At 40.4% G+C, this 18,604-nt stretch overlaps 2 non-coding genes across 2 annotated transcripts; both read right to left on the reverse strand.

Moving 5' to 3' along the window:
* Positions 1 to 12,804: 12,804 nt before the first annotated feature.
* On the reverse strand, positions 12,805 to 12,876 carry TRNAD-GUC (transfer RNA aspartic acid (anticodon GUC)). The gene has a single exon. It is a non-coding gene; the product is annotated as a tRNA-Asp (tRNA).
* A 1,340-nt stretch (positions 12,877 to 14,216) lies between these two features.
* Positions 14,217 to 14,288, reverse strand: TRNAD-GUC (transfer RNA aspartic acid (anticodon GUC)). The gene has a single exon. It is a non-coding gene; the product is annotated as a tRNA-Asp (tRNA).
* Positions 14,289 to 18,604: the final 4,316 nt, after the last annotated feature.

Consider the following 18,604-nt stretch of genomic DNA (forward strand, 5'->3'; position numbering starts at 1 on the left):
ACTCTCCGTGTGTCCCGTCCCTGCCCCGCCCTCCAAACACCGCGATTGGCTGCAGTGCCGGTTCAGGGGTCAAAGAGGCAGAAAGGAACAATCCCACTGTTAAGCCCTGTGAGAGTGCAGGTGAGTGGAATTTTTCAACAGCGTGATTATACGCAGCTAATAGCAACAATTGTACAATACAGTTTCAATAAAATTAAAAGTAGTGACTACAGTGCCAAGTGAATTTAAAAGCATTCAATTGCTCTGCTATCGCCACCTCAGAGTTTTAACAGCGTGCGAGATATCAAAATGCAGGGTCGGCGCCAAGCGGGGTGGGAGAAGCTGCCACCAACTCCTTACCGCACAGCGCGACCGCCTCCTCGCCGCCTAAATAGCCCTGGAATGCTGGAGGTCTAGAGCGCTAACCGCTCGACTCTCCGTGTGTCCCGTCCCTGCCCCGCCCTCCAAACACCGCGATTGGCTGCAGTGCCGGTTCAGGGGTCAAAGAGGCAGAAAGGAACAATCCCACTGTTAAGCCCTGTGTGAGTGCAGGTGAGTGGAATTTTTCAACAGCGTGATTATACGCAGCTAATAGCAACAATTGTACAATACAGTTTCAATAAAATTAAAAGTAGTGACTACAGTGCCAAGTGAATTTAAAAGCATTCAATTGCTCTGCTATCGCCACCTCAGAGTTTTAACAGCGTGCGAGATATCAAAATGCAGGGTCGGCGCCAAGCGGGGTGGGAGAAGCTGCCACCAACTCCTTACCGCCTTAATCATGTTCTACATTTCCTATCACACTGATACTGCTTACTATGAAGCAGACTTACACTACCTTTATGACTAGTACAATTATTTAATTCTCTACATCACTTTTAATCACAAAGCAATGTAAAACAGTAGACAGCATTGCAGACTTACATTCCCTCTACTCCATGTTTTGATTGGCTGCTTCAATTAGCTTATAAAAAGAAACAGTTTTTCTGAACTCATTCAAAGTGCACGTATTTCTCCATAAAGTCCAGTGTTATGGTAAGAAGTTATGTCTCTGTACTACACTTATCCTCAAGGCCAAATCGTGTAGGAGCCATGAGAACTTCTTGAAATTCCTCAGAGCACATCCCGAGATTCTTTCCCTAAAATTTTGGTTTTAAAAACACCAGGTAAGAGTTTTTAAGGTCAAACGGCAATTTTTTTTTGAAAATTAAAACTAGATTCATTGCAGAATGACCAGCCATTTCTACACTTTAAATAAGCTGTATAATGTCCTGATGTTATTGAAGGACCATCATGATATATAATTGCTACAGTTACAAAAGTCCTTCCTGATATTGACAACTGTGAAGCCACAACATTTTTAATTAAAGTTGTCAATTTTGTTCCATCAGGCCTACATCGTTGGAACATTAAAATGACATACTGGCCATATGTTCGTATAAATAATGTGGACATCATTTCAGATTTACATTGGCTACACTCCATGTTGTGATCAGCTGCTTTTACTAGCTTATTAAAAGAGACTGATTTACTGTCTGGCAAAGTTAAATATATAAATCTTTCTGAGTCTACACTAGTAGTACTTGATACCCTACAGTTCTCGCAGTCATGCTGCCATTGATAAGAAAGCCCAAACAGGTGATCTACATCTACACCTTCATCATGCAATACATCAAGCATGTACATTAAAAACTCCTGACAATCTTGCTGACTATTTTGAGAGAATTGTGTTTGGCCTGAACATCTGTCTAACAGATTTCGAATTTCAGACACACTTTCTATGTTTGTTCTATCAGTGCTACATTTCTCTAACACAGAATTTAACAAACTGCAAAATCTTTGATCAGAATTGACCACAATCTCTTCTTTTACATTTTCTAGAGAAAACAAAACATTAACTACTACATTAGCATAGCAGTTGACACCAGAACTGTTTTCAAATTGAAAACCAACAACATCTTCAACAGAATCCTTTTTGTTTCTGCTTGTAATTTCAGGTTCATCGACTTTTCGTCTTTTTGCTACAACCTCCCCAGTATTGGTCACATTTCTTCGTTTCCGGCCTACCACACGTTTCTCAAACAAAGGATACTGAGGCAAATGTGGCGCATACTCTCTTCTCAACCTATTGTATTCCTTAACACAATCTAGATCCGCACAAATGTTTGTGACATCACACTCAATCAAGTACAATCCCGATAAAGTCCTAACTCGTGACAATGCCACATATGCCATACCCTCCTTGAACACAGAACTGCCAATATTCACCAATGCACAGTCTACACTTAAACCTTGCGATTTATGAATTGTCACCGCATATGCCAAGCAAACAGGAAACTGCTTACGACGAACATATAAGTCTTTTACAAGCAAAAATCTAGCAGAACAACGAGCAATTAGCTGTACTTCCTCAATGCCATCAAATTTAATTTTTAAAAATTCAATTCCATCTCTATTTCTGTATTTCACAAAATCAACAACATTACCCATTGATCCATTTACCAGACCTCTTTCAACATGTAAATTCCTTCTTAAAATTATACGGCAGTTCAAGCACACATTCAGAGTCTTTTCAAAACCCGCAGTTTTAGATATACTCTTCTCTAATGAATCCAATTTTGTTTTCAGATTCTCAGACAAAATAATTGTTGATCCCATATGCTCTACTCTGTCAATAGCTTCCAATTTCACAATCTCTTGCTTTTCTAAATGCAACATTTTGTTGTTGAATTTGGCACATTCTGCAAGAGTTGGCATCAAACATATTCCAGATTTTTTCTCAGTAACTTTCTGAAAAATATTCTCAGGCACAACATCTTCGTCTGGATATAAATTTGTCAGTAATCGTGCATGTAAAGCTTCTTTCCCATGCTCGGTCACTTTTCCAATTCTAACATCTTGTAGAATAGTCTTGTAAACTTCATCCTTTGCCTGACGCATATTTTCATGCAGTTCAGCATAATTGAAGTTTAACCATATATTGACGTTGCCAATACTCCCTAAGCACTTCCTGGTATCTTCATGCGTGAGCATTTTGAACACAGGTTGCCCTTTCACTGGTGTCACCTGCAGAAGATCTCCGAAAACAATGATGTGTTTGCCACCAAATAACACATCATACTCTGTTTTGAGAACTTCTTGCATTCTCAAATGCACAAAGGCAAGCATGACATTGGAAACCATGCTTACTTCGTCAATGATAAGAAGTTTCATTTTCCTCAAGACTCTTGAAACTTCAAAACAAGCATCTCCAGATAGCTTGTGATATTCTAATTTGTTGTCATGCTCCACTGGCAGCATCAGTAAACGATGTAAAGTAATCCCTTTAATGTTATGTGCTGCCAGTCCAGTTGGAGCGGTGACAACACAAGACAGCGATGACTCTGTCCTTTCCTGCAAATAACATGAAATTGCTTTAATAAGGAAACTTTTTCCAGTTCCCGCTTCTCCACTCACGTACAGTCGGACAGGCTTCAACGACGTACATGAGCACTCTTTCTTGTCATGACTTAATCCATGATCAATTTGCATGGTAAGTTCGTCATATATTTTCCTCTGCTCAACGTTGAGTTGTCTTTCCAACTCTTCTAAGTTAACCGCATCCTCCTGAGCATGTGCCATGGCTCTTTCCACTTCATTCATAGCAGTGGCAGCTTCATTTTCGATAAGAGGTCCTCCTAGTGGATCCTGACTCAATGAAGCAGAACTCTGACTGTCCTGAGAACTGTCTCTGGCAATCTCGGCTGCAATCGTTGCTTCCTGCTCAATTTCCACATTCAACATTTCTACATATTTGGGAAAAGAAGGACATTCTATGGTCTCCTTGGCAGCATTGAATGAGTCTTCGTAACAAAGGAAATCTCCAAGCAGTTCCTCTTCTGCACGCCAAGGCTTAAAAAGTTGCAAAAGTGCTAAATAGAAAAACTCCTTTTTTTCAGGAGATTCGCCACTCAATTTTCGATGGTTTATCAAGTGGCATTTTCTTTGCTTGACCAGACATCCCTCACTTCCTATTACAGCATACACTCCTTTCTCAGTATCTTCTTTGATGTTCCTCTTGAATATGTAATTTTGCAGAACCTCATACAGACAAACATTCTCGAGGTGACTGCTTCGATTTGGATAATATGTATCCAACATGTTGCTCTTCAAAATGTCGGTACTGTTTGGCTCCTTTTCCGCCAAATGCTCAATTTCCCGCACAGGTTTCAGAACTCGATTACGCGTTGCAGCAAGACCAACACTCGCCCAAACGATACTCCTGGACTTGGCATAGAGACTTGCTGAAGACAACCGGTCAGAACATTCGTAAGCTCCGATTTCTCGATGCGACAACATCTTCAGACTGAAACTGTACAACTTCTTGCTGAGGCTCTTTTCATGGGAAATGTCCTCCCACATATCCTTCAATTCTGTCTTCTCTTTTTTGGTGATGTAAGATGTCACATACCGAGCCACAGCCATACAGTTATCAGCCACAAACTGTATATCCATGTTAGCATTCCACATGGACAAAATCACCGGGTTGTAGTCGTTAATGTACTTAGACTCTTCGTTCCTCTTCAAATTGTATGTGTTTTTAGGTGATTTCTTCATCACATTATGTCGCAGCGAAGACATCAAACTGTTCACTCTTCCTTTAGAAATCACCGGTCGTGGAAAGCCGAAACGACATTTGGTGTAGAACTTGTCTTTGTTCCGGAATTTACGACGACAGTACTTTCCACATCGATGGCTTTGGAAACGTAGAACTTTTTCTCGTAGGCTTTTTTTCTCCTTTGCGTTTGGAACAGCACACGTAGAATACTGTTCTATGAAACTCATCACTGAGTCTTCTGCATCCGTTCCAAATTTAGGTGCATCCTTGATCCACAGCAACATATGTATATGAGGAGCACCTCTTGCTTGGTACTCCTTCCTCCAGAAGAAATCCAACACCTCTCCAAGAGGTGGATTCTTCTTATTCATGATGAAAGACATCATACCTTCAAATCTATGATCGAAGTACCTACATACATTGACTGGATCCAAAGAGCACAGTTCTCCGGGTGTCTTGAATTCGATGTTTTCTACGTTAGCATTTGCCTCTCGTAGAAATTCAAGTAAGTCTTCCCAGCCATACTCAGCACAGCTCAAAGTGAGGAACCATGTGGGAGTTCCTAAGTTCCTTAGCATACATTTTAAATCACCATGACGACGGTACCAGTACTCATTAGTACCACGCTGACACGCCATGAGATTAATCAGGTGAGAATCCAAAATACTGTCTTGGACATTGACTTTATCCATAAAGTCACTTGCCGAGATGTTTTGCATGTGTATACCACTTTTCAAGATGTGGTTCACTGCATATGACAGTCCAGACAGATCGCTTTCAAACAGGAGATGAAACAAATAAGGAATGCATTGTCGAAACCTAGGATCTCCTGCATACAATCGCAAAGTCCGGTATTCAGAAGCAGGAATTTGATGAGGTCGCTCATCATATCTTCCTCCCAGACCTGTTGGAAAAAGCTGTGGGAAACACCGAGCTTCCAAACTTTCCTCCCAAACACTAATGGGACTCCCTTTCGCTTGTTTCATTTGAAACAACTCAATAGCATTCCCCATGACTTCCTTGGAATGCAAAGGATGAACACTATAATGTTCATATATTTCTTCACTAGTACAGGGTTCTACTTTCTCAATTTGACCAGCACACAAATCGTTATCCTCTTCCTCACTTACTTCCTCTTCTGCAACATATACATTTTTATAGTACTTATTATATTTTTTCAAATACAATGTTGCCCTTTTGACTTTCCTAACATCTACTAAATCTTGCCATATTTTCTTATTCTTTGTCGGAACCCCATTAACTAAGATAACAAGAGGTTCCTCTTCCACTTTTTCTACTCCAATTGTGTTAATGTTTTTCTTCAAATCTAGAGGCAAATAAACAACTCTTCCCTTTAATCCTCTCTGTAAATCTGATGGAGGCAATTTCCCTGTCTTTGGCTCCATTCTTACAATAGCCTGAAAGGGATGGATACTTTGAATCAAAATAGATTCATAAGTATTTAAATCCTTCAATTCAGAAGGAATCTCAACCAATTCCAGATTATTATGAACTGCTCTAGCAGGCATCTGGTTTTGATTTAATTTGTTACAACAATAAGTACACACACGTTGATCCAATCCCAAATCAAAACAATTTTCTACCATCAAGTATGTTGTAAAATCCTTCCATTCACTATTATTTTCCCTTTCACTTTTTCCATATAAATCCACTAACTTAGTCTGATTCTTATAATAAGTGCGTCGACAACACACACAAGTGAAATTTGGCCTCTCACTTGATTTCACCTCAAACGTCGCAATTTCCCTCTGGAAATTATCTGTACTGGAAACCTGTACACTATCTTCCACATTACTCTCTTCTTCTTGGTCAATTTCAACATTCTCCTCTTTACTTCCAAAGTAACAAAACTCAATTTCTTCACATATATTCTTCACATCTATTTCAGAACCATGCAAAAGAGCAGCGCATAATTGTTTAAGCATAATTGCTGGACTCTTAGCATAATACAACATTCTAACTAATTTCCTCACTTTATTATGATGCACTGCTAGCATCCTGAAATGATGAAAAACACTCTGGCATACTCTCCTGGAAAGACAAGCCAGTGAATGACCATGCAAACCTATCACTTCTCTCACTCTGCAAGGATCTAATTCTTGCAACAACTTCATTTTCTGCTTCAAACTGTTCTTACTAAATGACCGTATAAAATCACAAAGCAAATTGATGGAATCCTGTCGTACACTGCAAATACTACTACACTTCCAGGTGTACACAGGACCCTTAGGACGTCTCCCTAAAACCTCATTACCTAACACCTCTTCTATCTCTGTTGTCACAAGTTTTTCTTTTTCAACTGGACAACCATCTTTCACTTCATAAGCTCGACCACTGGTGTCAACTGCATGCACCAAATCATTATCCTGGAAATAACTCTCCTCATTAAAAAATGCCTCAGAGCTTGAACTATGCATCCATTCTCCAGAAAAAACTTCACAAAAATTACTACGATTAACTATTCTCTTCCATCTACTATTTCTTTTGAAATCATAAATTACCTTGTTTAGCTTCCGAATTCTATTGATTGTCAAAATAAATAACTTACGTTTAATTTCAAATGCCTGATCAATAACTTTCTCAACAATTTTTTTTCTCTTATAAAAAACCACTTTCTGCTGACCTTTCTTAATATTTTTTAACAAATTCCCAATTATCCTGTTGCGGAACATTCGTTTACGAATATCCCTAAACTCTTGTTTCCTTCTACTTTCATGCATAGAGTTATCTCTTACTCTAGCAGTAACATTTCTCATTGGCCTTTCCTTACCATTTGAATTATGTCTCCTTTTCTGGACTGACACATTTTCTGTAGTAATATTTTTTTTACTACACATATTTCTTATGACTGTTTTTCGACTCTTACCCGGTGCTTTCTTGGTGACTTGACAAATCTTTTTGTTAGAGGACTGCTGCGTTCTTCCATGGTCCTGCTGTCTTTGACGTTTTGCAGCCTTTCTTACTCTTTCTTTGCTAGGCATCCTAAAATCTTGAAATAATCTGCAGTTGAATCTGTGGTAAAATATAATAAAAAATGTTATTAACCACTATTACCCAACAGTAAATTAATAACAGTCATCAAAAACTTAACACACTACTTAAGTATATAATATACTGAAGCCTATCTCCAATTTTTCACTGAACAGGACTCATCTCTTCTTAACCTTGGATAAACCTCACCTACTCTGTGTCCCCTGCACATAATTAAATGTAAAGGGGCAGATTTATATTAACTAGCACATCCCCAGGGATGCACCAGTTAACGTGCACCGCTGCTCTGCCACCCACGGTGTGCCGCATTTACAATCAGATAGGACAAAGCTACATCAAAACCCTGCGCCTGCTTGAAGCAGGCATAGATCTTGACGCAGGTAGGCTGAAAGCTAAAGCAACAACTAAGTATCGTGTGCAGAAGTTACAAAAAAGGAAAAATGGCGTTTAAACCAGTAATGAGCCCATGCTAACGTAACACAGTGTAAAAATATCCAGGATCTACATCAGTTTGGGGTTCACAAACCTGGCAGGTACAAGGCACTGAGGCTTTCCACCGTGCATGTCTCATCCCAAATCATATGTTGTTTGTGAATGAAACAATTTCCCAGACCAAATGCTTTGGATTGGCTACTTCTAAAAAATTAAACACCCCTACTATCCCGGAGTTAGAGGAATATGATGGTTGGAGTAATTTTACTTGTTGTCCATTAAAGATTTACAGGCCCTACTCCGTAATTCTTCCTTTAACATTTCCAGTATAAATCCAAAAGGTTCACTGCTTTGGCAACGTGCCTTATCCACGGTTTAATAACGCTGCCTTTTGCTTTATATAAGTTTTCAAATTGTATGAAATATATACCAATAGGTCGTTATTAACCTTTAGGTAGTGGTTTTCTTCATGAGGTCTGGTCGCTTCCATACACATACAGATTTTCAAAGATGATCAAGACCTTTATCTGAATGGAGAGGAATGCACTGAGACGCCAGATCATTCACTAATGTGTAGGCACATACAGTTACACGGTTCATGCAACAAACACCGACCAAATATGGCTTGCGTGTTGCAAGGCACGCCAGTTCCTGCTATCATCCCCACGTTCAAGTTCTTAGAAAATGGTAGTTATTTGATGCTCAATAATGAAGATTGTTCTGGGTTAATTAAAAGTATTCATTTTATCGTAACAGTAAATGAACGGGTTATTTGCTGCAGAAATGTTCTATTTCCTCCCACACATGAACATATGGAGTTTTCAATCTGGCCACAAATACCAACCTTGGGAGCACATTTCAACAGCATGGCAAGAATAAGAGCTCTTTTGTCTCAGAGAGAGGTGGCCTTGAGTTCGGCCCGTGAAACTTTTGTGCTTCACATAGCGAACACCTGTACAGAGGTGCAGACCCTTTTAAATACAGATTCGACTTTGCATTTCTGCAAGATTACCCATTCATTTCCATGCAGCAGGAGGCCCATAGGAATGAAGGTGCAATTTGCGATTAGCAATTACCTCATCGCAAATTACGAATTTTTCCGACGGTGCAGGGGTGTCTCAAGAACACCCTGCTGCACCCCTGAAAAAAAAAATTGGGGTCATATGGCGCACATAAATTTTGAAAACATTCCTTTACCTCAAAAACGATTTTCAACTCATAATTTGAAAACACTGCACATGGGGAAATGACTTAAAATGTCCTTAAGACACATAAAAGCATTTTTTGATTGCCTTTGCAGCATGTTTCAGTCACCTTTAACATGCCTATGTAACGGAAACATTCAAAATCTAAATTTGCCATGCACAGGTGGGAGCATATTTACAAGCAATTTGCTCCACAGACAAACTTCTTACATTGAAATGGGAAAAATAACATCAGAGACTCTCAATTACCTTATAAAGAAGCAGACACCATTATGTCCTTCTCATCAATATTAAAACCATTGCTTTTTCTCAAAAACGATTTACAAGTCATAATTTGAAAACACTCCACAGCTCCTATGCACATAAAAGCCCTGTCAGTACTAATACTTCACATTTTCTCCAATTACAATTTCTCAAAGAAACAAAATCTATTTGTGAAACACTTGAGACAAAGCAACATTTGAAAAACACAACTTTCTTCATAATTTTCTCCTTAAAGCACACTATTTTCTATCTAAATTAAAGAAATTTTTTCTCACCTTAGCAAATACTTTGAGTTTCAAAACAGTCTCAGAAACACACCAATTTGTCTTCTGCAGAGCAAAAGGTATCCACTCCAGAGTCTGCAGCTATCAAAAGCACAGAAATGCTGTAATTCCTCACACAGATCTCTCATGTCACCCAATCAAAACTCTTCCCTCACTTTTTTTCAAAGCAAAACCCTTCCCCCCTCTGCCCCCTCTCTGCTTTTTCTGCATAGCAACCACCTCTTGCAAGACCTCTCACACAACAATGTTGCAATAGAACTCTGAACTCTCAGTGCACCTGCATATCCAAAGCATTCTTTCATTTAATGATTTTTTCTTCGCCACTCAAAATACATCTTTCAACGAACTCATCCATACACACTAACTTTCTGTTTTCAGCAATCAAAATCCACCAATCACTCTTACTGCTTCATTAACACAGAAACTCCTCAGTTTTTTTCATTTTACACTCTCATTTTTTCAACTGCCATTTCATTGCCACACTTCATCTGACTGCAGGAGAACCTTCTCTCGCCATGTTTTCTGTCTGGATTGTTGGACATAGCTACATCTATTGGGCTCAAAGGTACGCTGAAAACAGGAATTTACCTAACCTCAATTTACAAGATGTGGAAATTAAGTGGTTTGGCCACAGAGGATTAAAATGTCACCAATTGATACCATTGGTGAAAACCTTTAAGCATTTGCCAAAACCTGACCTGTTAATTGTGCACTGTGGAGGTAATGATTTGGGCACTTTGACTGGGGTAGGTCTGGAAATGCTTTTAAAGGACACCTTTGAGCAATTGATGGCACTTTTTCCTCAGACTGCCTTGGTATATTCAAATATATGCCAAAGACAGAAATGGAGGTGGTCGAACCAATTTTGTCCACAAATTGAGAAATCGAGGAAGCATGTAAACAAATCTGTTTCAGCTTACATGAGAGACCATGGAATGGGCTCCCTGTACAACAATAACTTGCGTTACTACATGCAAGATATCTACAGAGCAGATGGAGTTCACTTCTCAGATGAGGGCAACAGAGTTTTCACTCTGAATTTAAGACTGTGCATTGGTACCTACTTATAAGTACCTAAATGTACCATAAACCCAAAAGCTCTTCTCAGAGCTACCCTACATCTGATCACTCACAATTATTATTTTACTCTAACTTTTTTCACTAATTTCAAGAAAGTACGCTCCCCAGACCGCTTCCCGGTTCGCGAACCGGGCGCACTCCACGCAAAAAAACTAAAAAAACTGTATATTTTTTTTTTGCCCTGCGAGACCCTTTCAAAGCCTCCACATCAAACCTAGGGGGTCAGGGAGGATCTACTATGCCCCCTTATGGTCATTTGCCCCTTCGCTTTGGCCTCCTCTTGTCTCGCGATCCTACCGAGAGACAAGATGGTGGCCGCTACGGACTGTTTGGAATGTTTACAGACGCCGAAAAACCAATCAGCTTCGCAAACCTCCGTAACGCGAAAAGTACGAGAAGCGGAGCGCTGTTACAGATATATATCTTTTTTTGAACGTTAATTTCTCAAAATCCACTAGAGCACATATATTGAGACCTAGCAAAGGCACATCGGGCTACCAGTCCCTACAATTTTGCCAAGTTTCGTGCAAATCCATTCAGCCGTTCGATTATTATTATTATTATTTTTTTTGCCCCGCGGGGCCCTTTTAAAACCTCCACATCAAACGTAGTGGGTCACCGACGATCTACTATTCCCCCTTATGGTCATTTGCCCCTTCGCTTTGGCCTCCTCTTGTCTCTTGATCCTACCGAGAGACAAGATGGCGGCCGCTACGGACTGTTTGGAATGTTTACAGACGCCGGAGAGCCAATCAGCTTCGCTTCGCAAAGCTCCGTAACGCGAAAAGTACGCGAAGCGGTGCGCTGTTACAGATATATATCTTTTTTTGAACGTTAATTTCTCAAAATCCACTGGAGCACATATATTGAGATCTAGCAAAGGCACATCGGGCTACCAGTCCCTACAATTTTGCCAACTTTCGTGCAAATCCATTCAGCTATTCGATTATTATTATTTTTATTTTTTTTTGCCCCGCGGGGCCCTTTTAAAACCTCCACATCAAACCTAGGGGGTGAGCGACAATGTACTATGCCCCTCCTCTTGTCTCTCGATCCTACCGAGAGACAAGATGGCGGCCGCTACGGACTGTTTGGAATGTTGACAGACGCCGGAGAACCAATCAGCTTCGCTTCACAAAGCTCCGTTGCGCGAAAAGTCCGCGAACCAGAGCGCTGCCCGGTCCGCTGTTACAGATATATATCTTTTTTTAAACGTTAATCTCTCAAAATCCACTGGAGCACATATATTGAGACCTACAAAAGGCACATCGGGCTACCAGTCCCTACAATTTTGCCAAGTTTCGTGCAAATCCATTCAGCCGTTCGGGCTAAAAGCGAGGCCAACCGCCCTATGGAAAACTCAATGTTAAAAACACGTTTTGGGACCCCCCTTTTTTCTCGGCCCCCCCTTGACGAACCCCCCCAAAGTTTTCAGGGGCTGCTCAGAAACAAAATGTGCCATTTTCCTGAAAATTTCAGCCAATTCCGTCCACAAACGCCAAAGTTATTAGACATAGAATTTTCAAAAAACCCATAGAGAAAAAATCCTAACTATATATACCTACTGGCGACCGCCAGTAGGTAATATATAATCAGCTCACTTTACCATTTGCAGCTTATAACTATTAGCCACCAGGGGTCACTACTAACCAAAAGCAGTCATTCTACTTGTAAATTGTGCCAATCGAGTGGAACAGCAGCCTAGGATTCACCACTGCTTCATCTCATTTTCCAAGAGAATGCAGATGTAAAGTGTTTTTGATGGTACGCCTGTGCATATTGAAATATTCAGAGCATATTCTGAATTTCAGTTAACACATCAGTAAGCATTTTGTCCATCAGTGAATTCAACCTTTTTTCTCAATCGGAATAGGCAAGGATAATGACAGATATATTTTACAATGTTAGAAAGTGCATCATTTTATTTAATTGTGTGAATAAAATGAATCGCCTCCCCGTCGGGGAATTGAACCCCAGTCTCCCGCGTGACAGGCGGGGATACTGACCACTATACTAACGAGGACTTATTGGCATCCGTTAAACAGTGCTCACCTCCTTGGGGTTAATGCATACCCTCGATCAATTCACAGTATTGTAATAGGCAGATTTGCTGCTTTTGGTTAGGACAAGTAATCTTTTTTCCTAAATATTACAATACAGAAATTCCTAGCCAAAAACAATCAGTTTTATCAAGAAATTATTTCATTGAAATAAATATCTATCTATCGATCTGTCTATCTGGCTATCTTTCTAACTATCAATATATATATTTATATATATCTATATATATATATATAATCAGCTCACTTTATCATTTGCAGCTTATAACTATTAGCCACCAGGGGTCACTACTAACCAAAAGCAGTCATTCTACTTGTAAATTGTGCCAATCGAGTGGAACAGCAGCCTAGGATTCACCACTGCTTCATCTCATTTTCCAAGAGAATGCAGATGTAAAGTGTTTTTGATGGTACGCCTGTGCATATTGAAATATTCAGAGCATATTCTGAATTTCAGTTAACACATCAGTAAGCATTTTGTCCATCTGTGAATTCAACCTTTTTTCTCAATCGGAATAGGCAAGGATAATGACAGATATATTTTACAATGTTAGAAAGTGCATCATTTTATTTAATTGTGTGAATAAAAGGAATCGCCTCCCCGTCAGGGAATTGATCCCCGGTCTCCTGCGTGACAGGCGGGGATACTGACCACTATACTAACGAGGACTTATTGGCATCAGTTAAACAGTGCTCACCTCCTTGGGGTTATGGCATACCCTCGATCAATTCACAGTATTGTAATAGGCAGATTTGCTGCTTTTGGTTAGGACAAGTAATCTTTTTTCCTAAATATTACAATACAGAAATTCCTAGCCAAAAACAATCAGTTTTATCAAGAAATGATTTCATTGAAATAAATATCTATCTATCGATCTGTCTATCTGGCTATCTTTCTAACTATCAATATATATATTTATATATATCTATATATATATATATAATCAGCTCACTTTACCATTTGCAGCTTATAACTATTAGCCACCAGGGGTCACTACTAACCAAAAGCAGTCATTCTACTTGTAAATTGTGCCAATCGAGTGGAACAGCAGCCTAGGATTCACCACTGCTTCATCTCATTTTCCAAGAGAATGCAGATGTAAAGTGTTTTTGATGGTACGCCTGTGCATATTGAAATATTCAGAGCATATTCTGAATTTCAGTTAACACATCAGTAAGCATTTTGTCCATCAGTGAATTCAACCTTTTTTCTCAATTGGAATAGGCAAGGATAATGACAGATATATTTTACAATGTTAGAAAGTACATCATTTTATTTAATTGTGTGAATAAAATGAATCGCCTCCCCGTCGGGGAATTGAACCCCGGTCTCCCGCGTGACAGGCGGGGATACTGACCACTATACTAACGAGAACTTATTGGCATCAGTTAAACAGTGCTCACCTCCTTGGGGTTAAGGCATACCCTCGATCAATTCACAGTATTGTAATAGGCAGATTTGCTGCTTTTGGTTAGGACAAGTAATCTTTTTTCCTAAATATTACAATACAGAAATTCCTAGCCAAAAACAATCAGTTTTATCAAGAAATTATTTCATTGAAATAAATATCTATCTATCGATCTGTCTATCTGGCTATCTTTCTAACTATCAATATATATATTTATATATATCTATATATTACCTACTGGCGGTCGCCAGTAGGTATATATAGTTAGGATTTTTTCTCTATGGGTTTTTTGAAAATTCTATGTCTAATAACTTTGGCGTTTGTGGACGGAATTGGCTGAAATTTTCAGGAAAATGGCACATTTTGTTTCTGAGCAGCCCCTGAAAATTTTGGGGGGGTTCGTCAAGGGGGGGCCGAGAAAAAAGGGGGGTCCCAAAACGCGTTTTTCCCATGTTAATTTCCATAGGGCGGTTGGCCTCACTTTTAGCCCGAACGGCTGAATGGATTTGCACGAAACTTGGCAAAATTGTAGGGACTGGTAGCCCGATGTGCCTTTTGTAGGTCTCAATATATGTGCTCCAGTGGATTTTGAGAAATTAACGTTTAAAAAAAGATATATATCTGTAACAGCGGACCGGTTAGCGCTCTGGTTCGCGGACTTTTCGCGCAACGGAGCTTTGTGAAGCGAAGCTGATTGGTTCTCCGGCGTCTGTCAACATTCCAAACAGTCCGTAGCGGCCGCCATCTTGTCTCTCGGTAGGATCGAGAGACAAGAGGAGGCCAAAGCGAAGGGGCAAATGACCATAAGGGGGCATAGTACATTGTCGCTCACCCCCTAGGTTTGATGTGGAGGTTTTAAAAGGGCCCCGCGGGGCAAAAAAAAATAAAAATAATAATAATCGAACAGCTGAATGGATTTGCACGAAACTTGGCAAAATTGTAGGGACTGGTAGCCCGATGTGCCTTTGCTAGATCTCAATATATGTGCTCCAGTGGATTTTGAGAAATTAACGTTCAAAAAAAGGTATATATCTGTAACAGCGCACCGCTTCGCGTACTTTTCGCGTTACGGAGCTTTGCGAAGCGAAGCTGATTGGCTCTCCGGTGTCTGTAAACATTCCAAACAGTCCGTAGCGGCCGCCATCTTGTCTCTCGGTAGGATCGAACAGCTGAATGGATTTGCACGAAACTTGGAAAAATTGTAGGGACTGGTAGCCCGATGTGCCTTTGCTAGGTCTCAATATATGTGCTTCGGTGCATTTTGAGAAATTAACGTTCAGAAACAAGATATATATCTGTAACAGCGCTCCGCTTCACGGAGATAAAATTATATGTGTATTACCTAGCTGTTGCTTTTGTTGATTATTTTTTATTTTTTTTTATTTTTTAAGGATTGTTTATTGTGTTTCATAATTTATTAAACTTTCTAACGCGGCGCGTCATATGACGCATTACGCGACAACGCAGGTCCAGAATATAGTCAAAATGTCTCCACCAACCAGCGGACGGCACACAACCCCTTTCAGCAGGCTAAATAGTTCTGTTAAATGACAACAGAAGGGACAGGCAACAAGAACCATCAGTCAAAGAGGGGAGGGCAAGTTCTTCTCTACCGGGTCACGTTGGAACGCTACCGGAACTGATCGAATTGGTAGTCTACAGTGTTTCTGGATGTTTCAGACTGAAGCTGGCGTTAGCATGAGAGCACCACCATTTCGTAGCTCCGTCGTGGCCATTCCACGAGCAATCATGCTAGGCGCTCCCCACCAGAAGCCTGCGGGAGTCGGGGGCCCCCAAGACTTTTGTAGAATCTTCAAGGATGAGGGGACGCTTTCGAGAATGGAGCCCAAGCTCTAGCAGACAAGCGTCCGAGTTCCAAGGTGTCGCAGGCCCATTTAGTGGACCACGCCCAAATCTGAAGAGATGGCCGCCATTTTGAGAGTCCTGTGGCAGCCGCCTATCGCTGCGCCGCAAGAGCGGGAGCAACTCAAGTACATGGTGAGCGAGACGCTGTAGTCGAAAGAGCGGGCGGTAAACAGCTGAATAGCGGAAGAGGCACAGTGTAGCAAAAGCGGGCTGAATGGCAAATGAAACGGAAAAGGGGTGCCCCACTACAGCGTGTCTTTAGGTGAAACGGATTGTGGGACAAGGTGAAGAATGGAAGAGTCACCAAAAGGAAAAAAGTTCCGCTTGACCCCGGGAGCCGGCCACCTATGTCGGGGGCGATCTCAGGCCACACCAGGGCAACACGACTTGGGGAGGGGGCCGGAGCCAAGCGCCCCCTCCGAGTCCGCGACATGACACCGTCCCTCGGGGGCCTCCGTCAAGCGGTTCAGGGTGGCACCGCATCACAACAGCCCCCACTTACTTTAAGAATAGTGAAGATGAAGCAATTGCAAATAGGCTTCAGACAATGTTACAAGCACTCCTCAAAACTTTGAACTTTCAGAGTGCATGAGTTGGGACAGCGAGGGGTGATTTGGTTTCTCGGATTTGGTTTCTCGGACTGTTTTTCTGGTCTCTCACCACTGGCATACTTTAACGTTTTCTTGTTTCTAGGACATTAATAGGTTTTATCATTACGTTATGTTATCGTTTCTTTGTTTGTTGTTTAATAAAAGTTCATGTTCATCAGTGGCCTACTGATTTTCGTTTTCCTATTTTTTTCTTTCCAGGTTGTTTCATGGTAAAGTTTCTGTTAACAGGATACAGTGATCACTTCGTTATTATTGCATATGTCCTTTTCACTAGGGGTGCTCTCTGGTCGGGCCAGATGACGTATCTCTAGTAAATGGTCCGGGTGAAAAAGGTGCATCAATCAGTGGGGAGTAGATAGGCATGACAGATTACAACGGGGGAGAAAGGTCCGCATTACGTACCCTTTCACTACTTGCAAAGATTTTCCTACGTTTATTTGCAAACAGGGAATACCTCCAAAAAGAACTAATTCCCAAACAGTCAATGTTCGGACAATCAATCAATCAATGAGGAATGAAATAGGTACGACGTGTTAAAGGCTTGCGTTACCTACCCTTCACTATCTGCAAAGGGAGAGAGAATATTCCTATTCTTCCTCATTTGCAGGTAGAGAAGATCCTTAAGAGAATTAACTTCGAACAATTCAATGCTCGATTGAAAAAATCAACAAGGGGTACTGTGAACACAAATGAACGCCGCTTATGTACATACGCATTGCTATTTTCAACAGGTTGTTCCTAATGTTTCTATTTTAGCGAGGTCAAAAAGAGATCCCATTAGTGGCCTACTGATTTTGCTCGATTCCTTTTGTTTTTTTACACGATTTTTCGCTATCTGCAAAGACTAAACAGAGTATTGCGACTCTGTGCTTGTTTGTAAATAGAGAATGAACCAAAGAGAACAATCAATCAAATGGAGAGAGAAGCAGGCACGACGTATTACAAAGGGGGCAAAGGGCTGCGTTAACTACCCTTCACTATCTGCAAAGAGAGAGTACTCCTAATAGAAATGAGGGGTGGGGGGCAGCATTCAAAGCAGATCAGTGTGCATAAACACAAAAATGTTTTTACTTACCACGTACTTGACATTCGACAGCTTATGATATTTGCTATTAAAAAACCATTGAAATTCACTGAAAAAACCATAGGTTATAGACCATATATAGTTAGGAATTAGCATTTACAAAACCTTGAAAATTCACTGAAAAAACCATAGGTTATAGACCATATATAGTTAGGAATTAGCATTTAAAAAACCTTATTTTACTCACACAAAACCATTGAAATTCCATATATAGTTAGTTGCACTAACTATATATCGCGCACCCGCAATCCACTGCTGATCATGTCACATATTACATCATTCATGACATGGTCAGTGACATCACTGATGACATCACTGATGACATCTCAAATGACATCACTGATGACATCTCATTTGACATCATTCTTGTGCTAATACGATAAACCTCTTCAGACTCTAATATAACCTTAGATACACTCAGTGTAAACAGACACTCACACACTGCCACTTATCCATGGAGTTACTCACACACCCAGTCAGTCATGCAAAGAAACAATCTCACCTCCATTTCTTCAACTATACAGTTAAACACACCTTACTTATTGAAACATATACTAACACATATTTACTCTCTTATACAATCCCTGATACAAGTTCACAATGATCGATACAACCACTCACTCATTCAGTGGCTCTCATGCACAGTTATTTATATATGCCAACTCTCACATGTACTGTGTTTTACATATGTACTTACTATGACATGTAGCATTGAGATATC

This window comes from Lissotriton helveticus, chromosome 1_2 (assembly GCF_964261635.1).
Source record: "Lissotriton helveticus chromosome 1_2, aLisHel1.1, whole genome shotgun sequence".
Classification (NCBI taxonomy): Eukaryota; Metazoa; Chordata; class Amphibia; order Caudata; family Salamandridae; genus Lissotriton; species Lissotriton helveticus.